At 52.6% G+C, this 10,920-nt stretch overlaps 1 protein-coding gene across 13 annotated transcripts in view; it reads left to right on the top strand.

The window, feature by feature from the left end:
- The first annotated feature begins 259 nt into the window (after positions 1–259).
- Positions 260–10,920, top strand: part of LOC105478844 (zinc finger protein 846) — a 34,535-nt gene continuing 23,874 nt past the window's right edge. For 3 of the 13 annotated variants that reach the window (XM_071086536.1, XM_071086523.1, XM_071086524.1), the window contains exon 1: positions 6,926–7,132. The gene's annotated coding sequence lies outside the window, so the exon portion shown is untranslated. Of the gene's footprint in view, positions 740–6,254; positions 6,590–6,924; positions 7,133–10,920 lie in introns of those variants that run through there. The other 10 variants (XM_071086521.1, XM_071086525.1, XM_071086520.1 and 7 more) reach the window with 9 other exon arrangements.

Here is a 10,920-nt window from a genome sequence, read left to right as displayed (position 1 = left end):
TAATGTCTGTAGGGTAAGTGCCAACAGTTCTTCAGGAGTGTTTTGGGTTTTACTGGCCTTTTGCACTTCCATATACATACATTTTATTATAAATAGATCAGGTTCTTCATCAAAACATGTTATTTTGACAGAAAACTTAACTTTCTATATTAAGTAAGGATAATTCAAGTCTTTATATTGAAACTTCTAATCCATCAACAAGGAAGATCTATCCATTGATCTAGGTTATCTTTGACCTCTTTCAATAGTATTTTACACATTTCTCCGAAGAGATATTGCATACTTTGTTGTTGTATTTATTTCTAGTTATTTTACTGCTGTTGTCGGCAGGTAACAAGTTATCTACGGCCGTATAACAAACCACCCAGAAACAGCGCATCCTCGTACAAGCCCCATAAATGCAGAGGAAAGCGAGCAGAGGCATTTCGAGGTCCCTCCATCGTGGTCCCGCCCCCGCCCCGTGCCCGCGCCGGGTTGCGCCCCGCGGTCCCCAGTGAAGCCAGAAGGACGGGGTCCAATCGCTGTCGGCTGTACGGAAACTGGGACCTCTCCCCAGGATCGTGGAGGACGCGAACTCCGCCCCTCCCACTGCCTCAGGCCTCGGAGACCCGGTCCAGAGCCCTCAGCCGCTTCCGAGCCCGGAGAGGGGAATCAGAAGTGCGCGTGGGCAGAGCGGCGCCTCCTTCACAGTAACCGTCGCTGACCCGCTGGTTTTCCCTGCACCTTCGTCTGCGACCAGGTGGGGCTTCAGGGGCCGCGTCACCACCTGGAGGGAGGGAGACCGGGGCGGGGACTCGGTGAGGGGAGAGATGGGGGGCGGGGACTCAGTGAGGGGAGAGAAGAGGGCGGGACTCGGTGAGGGGGTGACGAGGACTGGGACTCGATGACGGACAGGGTCTCGGTGAGGGGAAGCGGGGGGTGGGGACTCGGTGATGCGGAGACTGGGACGGCGACTCGGGGAGGGAGAGACGAGGGCGGGGACTCGGTGAGGGGATGTCAGGGGCGGGGTCTCAGGAAGGGCAGAGAAGTGGGCGGGGTCTCGGTGAGGGCGAGACAGGGGCGGGGACTCGGTGAGGGAGAGGCGGGGGCGGGTCTCGGTGAGAGAGAGACAGGGATGGGGACTTGGGGAAGGGAAGACGGGGGCGAGGTCTCCGTGAGGGGGAAGAGGGGGCAGGGACTCGGTGAGGGAGAGACGGGGGCGGGGACTCGATGAGGGGAGACAGGGGCGGGGTCTTGGTGAGCGGAGAGACGGGGATGGGAACTCGGTGAGGGGAGAGACGGGGGCGGGGACTCGGTGAAGGGAAGACGGGGGCGGGGACTCGGTGAGGGGAGAGACGCGGGCGGGGACTCGGTGAGGGAGAGACGCGGGCGGGGACTCGGTGAGGGAGAGACGCGGGCGGGGACTCGGTGAGGGAGAGACGGGGCGGGGACTCGATGAGGGGAGACGGGGGGCGGGGTATCGGTGAGCGGAGAGATGGGGATGGGGACTCGGTGAGGGGAGAGACGGGGGCAGGGACTCGGTGAAGGGAAGACGGGGGCAGGGACTCGGTGAAGGGAAGACGGGGGCAGGGACTCGGTGAAGGGAAGACGGGGGCAGGGACTCGGTGAAGGGAAGACGGGGGCAGGGACTCGGTGAGAGAGAGACGGGGCGGGGACTCGATGAGGGAAGACGGGGACGGGGTCTCGGTGAGCGGAGAGACGGGGGCGGGGACTCGGTGAGGGAGAGAAGGGGCGGGGACTCGGTGAGGGGAGAGACGGGGGCGGGGACTCGGTGAGGGGAGAGACGGGGGCGGGGACTTGAGGGGGAGACGGGGGCGGGGTCTCGGTGAGGGGGGAGACAGGGATGGGGACTCGGTGAAGGGAAGACGGGGGCGGGGAATTGGTGAGGGAGAGGCGGGGGCGGAGACTCGGTGAGGACGAGATGGGGGCGGGGTCTCGGTGACAGGGAGCTGGGGTAAGTGGGGCGGGGTCTCTGTGAGCCTAGATGGGGCTGGTGTCTTAATACGGTGGGGGATTCAATGAAGGCGGAGACCAAGGTGGAGTCTCGGTGAGGGTGGAGATGGAGGTAGGGACTCCCTGTAGGAGGATAGGAGGACCGGGACTCGGTGACGCGGGAGACTGTGGACGGAAGATTACCCAGGTGCTGAGGCAAGAGACTGAAGGCACAAACTGTTTCAGCATAATAAAGAAAATAGTTAGAATAAGAATAGTTATAAATTAGATATAGAGATGATCATGGACATTATCAATCATTAGTATAAACATTAATCATTAGCTTTTAATATTACTCTTTGTTATATTACTAATATAACCAAGAAATAACTGGCGGGTATAGGGTCAGGTGCTGAAGGGACATTGTGAGAAGTGACTGAGAAAGCAAGAGGTGAGCCCTCTGTCATGCCCGCATAAGGGCTGCTTGAGGGCTCCTTGGTCAAGCGGTAATGCCAGTGTCTGGGAAGGCACCCATTACTTAGCAGACCTTGAAAGGGAGTCTCCTTTCTTTGGAGGAGTCAGGGAACACTCTGCTCCACCAGCTTCTTGTGGAAGGCTGGATAATATCCAGGCCTGCCCGCAGTCATCCAGAGGCCTAAACCCCTCCCTGTGGTTCTGTGCTTCAATGGTCAGGCTTCTTGTCCACTTTCATGTTCCTGTGGTACTCCTGGTTCCTCTTTGAAGTTCTTGGAAGATAGCGGTAGAAGAAATAGTGGAAGTCTTGAAGTCTTTGATCCTTCTGATAAGTACATAAAAGAAAACGCTGACGTAGGCTACCTTCCCTCTCTGCTTTGGCTACCTATAAGGGAAGGGGGGCCTGCTGTGCTATAATCACGTGACTTGCTTGACCTTATCAATTGCTTGGACGACTCACCCTCCTTACCCTGTCCCCTTGTCTTGTATACAATAAATATCAGCGCGCCCAGCCATTCAGGACTACTACTGGTTTCCGCCTCTTGGTAGTAGTGGTCCCCCGGGGTCCAGCTGTTTTCTCTTTATCTCTTTGTCTTGTGTCTTTATTTCTTACTATCTCTCGGCTCTGCACAGGGGGAGAACACCTACAAAGGCGCTCCAACGTGGGTTTCTCTCTCTGTGAAGTTGCGCTTTGAGCGCGGTACTCAGCGGAGGACTTTCGCGACAGATTTCTGAGGATTGCGGTCATTAAGCTTGGTGATAAGCTTGGGCACTCAGAGTGTCTCGGGGACACCACGGGACAAGCCACTACAAAGTACTTGGCCTATTTAAACTTCATAAGAATCCTTCTTAAAGAAGGAGGAATTTCAATTTCCTCTGACAAGCTAATTGAACTCTTTGAGGTCGTTGATCTCATTTGCCCTTGGGTTCCAACTGAAGGAACTCTAGAACTTAAAGATTGGGATGAGGTGGGCCGACAGTTCAAAATCTGTTGGGCGGGACATGTTATCCCACCAGCCATTTGGACAGTTTGGTCCTCAGTTCGCTATATCTTAGAATCCTTGCAGCCACGGGAGGAGGGAATTGAGGGTTGTCAGGCCTCTGAGCCCAAGCTAAGCCATCGTATCCCCTGTGACTTGCATGTATACCTCTAGATGGCCTGAAGTAACTGAAGAATCACAAAAAAAGTGAAAATGGCCTGTTCCTGCCTTAACTGATGACATTCCACCACAAAAGAAGTGAAAATGGCTGGTCCCTGCCTTAACTGATGACTTTACCTTGTGAAATTCCTTCTCCTGGCTCATCCTGGCTCAAAAGCTCCCCCACTGAGCGCCTTGTGACCCCCACCCCTGCCTGCCAGAGAACAACCCCCTTTGACTTTAATTTTCCACTACCCACCCAAATCCTATCAAACAGCCCCACCCCATCTCCCTTCACTGACTCTCTTGTCATACTCAGCCCGCCTGCACCATGATTAAAAAGCTTTACTGCTCACACAAAGCGCGTTTGGTGGTCTCTTCACACGAACGCGCGTGAAAAGGGTACTCTACCTTTCCTCTCCTCCGAACAGGTTGAGGAAGTCCTCAGTACTCTCTCTCCAGAGGACACCGCGAAACTTGAGGCCGTCATTTTAGAAACGGACCTCCGCTCTGATATTCTTTTGGCACCAACAACTACACCACAGCCTACCACGCCTACCGCGCCCACAATATTGCTTTATGAGGACCTTATGAAGGATCTTCTTCCCCCCACCCAAAAAATCAGCTGACAAACAGCTGTAGTGGCAGGAACCTCCTGCACTGTCTCAGCCCTGCTGTAGGACTCTCTGTCAGGCCTCTGAGCCCAAGCCAAGCCATCGCATCCCCTGTGACTTGCACGTATATGCCCAGATGGCCTGACGTAACTGAAGAATCACAAAAGAAGTGAAAATGCCCTGTCCCTGCCTTAATTGATGACATTCCATCACAAAAGAAGTGAAAATGGCCTGTTCCTGCCTTAATTGATGACATTACCTTGTGAAATTCCTTTTCCTGGCTCATCCTGGCTCAAAAGCTCCCCCACTGAGCACCTTGTGACCCCCACCCCTGCCCGCCAGAGAACAGCCCCCTTTCACTGTAATTCTCTTTTACCTACCCAAATCCTATAAAACAGCCCCACCTTCGCTGACTCTGTTTTCGGACTCAGCCCGCCTGCACCCAGGTGATTAAAAAGCTTTATTGCGCACACAAAGCCTGTTTGGTGGTCTCTTCACAGGGACGCATATGACACTTTCAACTATCAATCTGTTCGGCCCGGTAATGAGGCCCTCAGCACTATCTGCTCACTCAATTCTGCCGTTCCTCCTATGCATGAGGCTCCACAGAAGCCTGACCTGCAGTCCATGCAACAGCCTGGAGTTCAGGCCCCTGAAAGACCTGCGCAGCAGGCAACTGCGCCTCAGCCTGGCTTGAAGGCTCTCAACTTCTCCTCTATTCAAAACTCCAATTTCTTTTCTACTTCTGGTGCAGTCACAACTGCTGTTGCTACACATAAGCAGCAGGTTACATATATTCCTGAGAATGACACCCCTCTTATGAGGCCATTTCTCAGGCAAAGGAATATGGGGATCCCGACGTATGACAGTTTCCTGTTATTCTACAATCTCCTGTACCTGCCGCCCCCGTTCGGGCCGCCCCCGCTCCGGCTGCGCGGGATCAGCCACAGCCCCGCTGACCAAGCTCAGCAGGCGGCTGATCTCGCTGCTCCTCCAGACCCTCAGCTCGTTGATCAGGCTCCTCAGCTGGCTGCCTCAGCCTCCTGAGTAGCTGGGACTACAGGCGCCCGTCACCACGCCTGGCTAATTTTCTTGTATTTTTAGTAGAGACGGAGTTTCACCGCGTTAGCCAGGATGGTCTCGATCTCCTGACCTCATGATCTGCCCGCCTCGGCCTCCTAAAGTGCTGGGATTACAGGCGTGAGCCACCGCGCCCGGCCAATTTTTGCATTTTTAGTAGAGATTCGGTTTTACCATGTAGGCCAGGCTGGTCTCCAACTCCTGACCACAACTGATCCGCCCACTTTGGCCTCCAAATGTGCTGGAATTATAGGCATGAGCCACCATACCCAACCTAAATGGCAGCAGCTTCTAATGTAGCAATGCACTTGCTTTCCTGTCAAGACAGACTTTCCATGGGGGAGAATCCCTATGAGTGCAATAAGAGTGATAAAGTCTTCAGTTGATTAGTTATCCCTTAATTGACAGGCACCAACCCAACGTGGTGAGAAGTATAATCCATGTGGAAAAACCAGGCCTGGAGCGGTGGCTCACGTCTGTAATCCCAACACTTTGAAGATTGATTACAAACTGGGAGGTTGAGGTGGGAGAATCTCTTTAGCCCAGGAGTTCAAGACCAACCTGGGCAATATAGTGCAACTGCTATCTCCACAAAAAATTAGCCTGCTATGGTGTCGCGAGCCTGTGGTGTCACGAGCCTGTAGTCCCAGCTACTGGAGGAATTGAGGCCGGAAGGTCGCTTTAGTCCAGGGGTTGGAGGCTGCAGTGGTGAGGGTCTCGGTGAGGGGGAGATGGGTGCGGGCACCCGGTGAAGGACAGACGGGGGCGGGAGCCGTGATTGCGCCACTCGGTCCAGCCTGGGCAACAGAGGGAGATCCTGACCTAAAAAAACCCCTCTTCACTATTATTTTTGGTATAAAATAAAAAATTATTTAAAATTTTTTTTAAGAAATAAAAATAATAGTGAAGAGGGATGCATCAGTTGAATACTGCTGTATAACAAACCACCCGGAAACAGCGCATACTCGTACATGGCTGCATAAACGCAGAGCAAAGCGAACAGAGGCATTTCGAGGTCCCGCCCAACCGACTCTCTCTATCATGGTCCAGCCCCCGATTCGTCGTTCCGTCGGGTTCCGCCCCCACGGTTCCCAGTGAAACCGGAGGGCAGAGTCCAATCGCGTTTGGCAGCGCGGAAACTAGGACTTCTCTCCAGAGTCGTGGAGGACGCGGCCGCCGCCCCTCTCAACTCCTCAGGCCTCTGAGGCCGGGTCCAGAGCCCTCAGCTCCTTCTGAACTCTGAGAGGGGAATCAGAAGTGCGCGTGGCCAGAGCGGCGCCTCCTGTCCTTTAACTGCCGCCGGCCCAACGGTTTCCCAGCCGTAGCCTCTGCGACCAGGTGGGGCTTCAGGTGCGGCTTAGTCACTGGAGGGCGGGAGACGGGGGCGGGGTCTCGGTGAGGGAGGGGGCCACGGAGGCAGGGTCTAGGTGAGGGGGCGATGGGAGCGGGGACTCGGTGAGGGGGAGATGGGGGCGGGGTCTCGGGGAGGGTGAGACAGGGGCGGAGTCTCGGTGAGGGGAGATGGGGGCGGGGTCTCGGGGAGGGTGAGATGAGGGCGGGGTCTCGGTGAGGGTGAGATGGGGGCGGGGTCTCGGGGAGGGTGAGACGGGGGCGGAGTCTCGGTGAGGGGGAGATGGGGGCGAGGTCTCGGGGAGGGAGAGAGGGGGCTGGGAACTCCGTGACGGTTGAGACAGGGGCGGCAACTCAGTGAGCGAGAGATGGGGGCGGAGAGTCCGTGAAGGGAGAGATGGGGATGGGGTCTCCGTGAAAGAGAGTAGTTAGGCCCGGACTTCTACTCGGTGAGAGGATACACAGGAGCAAGATCTTGCCGGACGCGGTGGCTCACGCCTGTAATCCTAGCACTTTGGGAGGCTGAGGCGGACGGATCACGAGGTAAATCGATTAAGACCATACTGGCCAACGTGGTGAAACCTCGTCTCTACTAAAAATACAAAAATTAGCTGGGCGTGGTGGCGCGCACCTGTAGTCCCAGCTACTCGGGAGGCTGAGGCAGGAGAATCGCTTGAACCCGGGAGGCGGAAGTTGCAGTGAGCCGAGATCGGGCCACTGCAGCCTGGCGACACAGCGAGACTCCGTCTCAAAAAAAAAAAAAGATCTCGGTGAAGGGGGACACGGGGTGGGGTCTCAGTAGTGAGGGAGCAGATGGGGGCGGGGTATCCTGAGGCTGCATCAAATGATGCATATTTCCCAGTCTCACTGACTTCTTAGGGTTAGGTCAATATACGGGTGGGGGAAAGAGAGAGATCAGACTTACTTGCGGGGAAAAGAACGAGACATTAGACTGTTACTGTGTCTATGTAGAAAAAGGAAGACATAGGAAACTCCATTTTGATCTGTAGGAAGAAAAATTCTTCTGCTTTGAGATGCTGTTAATCTGTAACCTTAGCCCCAACCCTGTGCTTGCAGAAACATGTGCTGTATTGACTCAAGATTTAATGGATTTAGGGGCGTGCAGGATGTGCTTTGTTTAAAATGTGTTTGCAGGTAGTATGCTTGGTAAAAGTCATCGCCATTCTCCATCCTTGGTTACCCAGGGACACAATGCACTGTGGAAAGCCGCAGGGACCTCTGCCCAAGAAAGCCTGGGTATTGTCCGAGGTTTCCCCCCACTGAGACAGCCTGAGATATGGCCTTGTGGGAAGGGAACGACCTTACCACGACCTTACCATCCTCCAGCCCGACACCCTTAAAGGGTCTGTGCTGAGGAGAATTAGTGAAAGAGGGAGGCCTCTTTGCAGTTGAGATAAGAGGAAAGCATCTGTCTCCTGCTTGTCCCTGGGAATGGAATGTCTTGGTGTGAAACCGGATAGTACGTTCTGTTTACTGAGATAGGAGAAAACTGCCTTATGGCGGGAGGTGAGACATGCTGGCAGCAATACTGCACTGAGACGTTTGTGTAAAGTCAAACATAAAGCTGGCCTACGTGCACATCCAGGCACAGCGTCTTTCCTTAAACTTATTTATGACATAGAGTCCTTTGCTCACATGTTTTCCTGCTGACCCTCTCCCTACCATTACCCTGTAGTCTTGCCACATCCCCCTAGCCCAGATAGTAGAGATAGTAGAGATAGTGATCAATAAATACTGAGGGAACGCAGAGACCAGTGCCAGGGCAGGTCCTCACTTGCTGAGCACCAGTCCCCTGGGCCCACTTTTCTTCCTCTATACTTTGTCTCTGTGTCTTATTTCCTTTTATCAGTGTCTCGTCTCCACCTTGCGAGAAATACCCACAGGTGTGGGGGGCAGGCCCCCTTCAGTACAAAAAAAAATGTACATGGGCCTGGACTTTTTTTCTTTAGAAAAAAAAAATCACCTTATCTGGCCAGGTGTGATGGCTAGTGCCTGCAGTCCCAACTCTTTGGGAGGCCGAAGTGGGCAGATCGCTTGACCTCAGGAGTTCAAGACCAGCCTGGGCAATATGGCAAACCCAGTATCTACAAAAATAAAAATACATAAAAATAAAAATTAGCCAAGCCTAGTGGCACCATGCTTGTAGTTCCAGCTACTTGGGGGTCTGAGGCAGGAGGATCACCTGAGCCTGGGAGGTTGAGGTGGTGGTGAGCAGTGATTGTGCCACTGTACTCCATCCAGGTGACAGAGTGAGACCCTGTCTGAAATTAAAAAACAAAACCAAAAAAACCATGGTGACTCACACCTGTAATCCCAGCACTTGAGCTCAGGAGTTGGAGACCAACCTGGTGAAATGTCTCATTATTATTTATACAAAATAAACCTATTATTTATACAAAATAAACTTTTAAAGAAGAAAATATATATATATGTATTTTAAAGTGATGAGAGTCTCACTATGTTGCCCAGGCTGGAGGGCAGTGGCTATTCATAATGGCAATCATAGCACACTGCAGCCTTGAACTCCTGGCCAACATGGTGAAACCCTGTCTCTACTAAAAATACAAAATTAGCTGGGCATGGTGGTGCAGGTCTGTAATCCCTGCTACTAGCGAGGCTGAGGCAGGAGAATCGCTTGAACTTCGGAGGTGACCCATGCCTGCAATCCCAGTGCTTTGGGAGGCTGAGTGGGGAGGATTGCCTGAGGCCAGGAGTTGGAGACAAGCCTGGGCAACCTAGCAAGACCCCATCTCTGGAACAGAATATTAAAAATTAGCCAGGTGTGGTAGTGCACACCTGAAGTTCCAGCTACTTGGGAGGCTGGAGGATTGCTTGAGCCCAGAAGTTTGAGGCTGCAGTGAGCTGTACAGCACCACTGCACTCTAGCCTGGATGACAGATAGAGACCCTGTGTCATAAAAAAGAGAAAGCACATTGCTCTTTGGCTAACATGACACATTTTTTTCCTTTAATATTTTGTGGTGAAAACTAGTCACAAGTGCTAGTGCCATTCCTGGTGGGGAAGCTATTTTTCAGCAATCACTCTGTATTCTGGAAGGGAAGAAAAATATTGAGGGAAAGTTCTCCTATCTCTGGATTCTGCTAACTTAAAAAATTTATTAGGCCAGGTGCGGTGGCTCACACATGTAATCCCAGCACTTTGGGAGGCTGAGGCAGGTGGATCATCTGGGGTCAGGAGTTCGAGACCAGCCTGGCCAACATGGTGAAACCCCATCTCTACTAAAAATACAAAATTAGTGGGGCGTGGTGACGTGCACCTGTAATCCCAGTTACTCCGGAGGCTGAGACAGGAGAATCACTTGAACCCAGAGGTGGAGGTTGTAGTGAGCCAAGATTGCACCATTGCACTCCATCCTGGGCAATGAGAGCAAAACTCCGTCTCAAAAAAAAAAAAAAAATTGTTTGCCTTTGGGAAATTTCTCTTTATTTTCTTTTTCGTTGGTAGAGCAATGAAAAAATAAAGGGTTTTTTTGTTTGTTTGTTTTTGTTTTTATTTTTTCCACTTGCTTGGCTGTAAAGAAAAACGTTTCTTTGTGGGATCTGGGATTTTAAATCAGGACAGTCTTTCAGAAGACTGTTTGTCAAATTTCCACAAGCAGGTGTCTAGACTAAAATTAGTTTCTACTTTCCTGGAGTTCATCAGACAGCATGAAAAATAAACAGGGTAAGTGATAAAGCATTATGACAAGACTTATAATAAAGGAATTTCTTTTTTTTTTTTTTTTTTGAGACGGAGTCTCACGCTGTTGCCCAGGCTGGAGTGCAGTGGCGCGATCTCGGCTCACTGCAAGCTCCGCCTCCTGGGTTCACGCCATTCTCCTGCCTCAGCCTCCTGAGTAGCTGGGACTACAGGCGCCCGCCACCGCGCCCGGCTAATTTTTTGTATTTTTAGTAGAGACGGGGTTTCACTGTGGTCTCGATCTCCTGACCTTGTGATCCGCCCACCTCGGCCTCCCAAAGTGCTGGGATTACAGGCTTGAGCCACCGCGCCCGGCCATAATAAAGGAATTTCAAAGGGGCTATAGGGTGCTGGGAGTGGGGAGGGATAAGAGTACACCTAACAGGAGGCGGGACATGGTGGCCTATGCCTGTAAATCCAGCATTTTGGGAGGCCAATGTGGGCAGATCACTTGAGGTGAGGAGTTCAAGACCAGCCTGGTCAACATAGTGAAACCCCATGTCTACTAAAAATACAAAAATTAACGGGGCATGGTGGTGCATGCCTGTAATTCCAGCTACTCAGGAGGCTGGGGCAGGAGAATCGCTTGGACCTGGGAGGCAGAGGTTGCA

Source organism: Macaca nemestrina, chromosome 20, assembly GCF_043159975.1.
Source record: "Macaca nemestrina isolate mMacNem1 chromosome 20, mMacNem.hap1, whole genome shotgun sequence".
Classification (NCBI taxonomy): Eukaryota; Metazoa; Chordata; class Mammalia; order Primates; family Cercopithecidae; genus Macaca; species Macaca nemestrina.
This window is presented reverse-complemented; position numbering and strand designations above follow the sequence as displayed.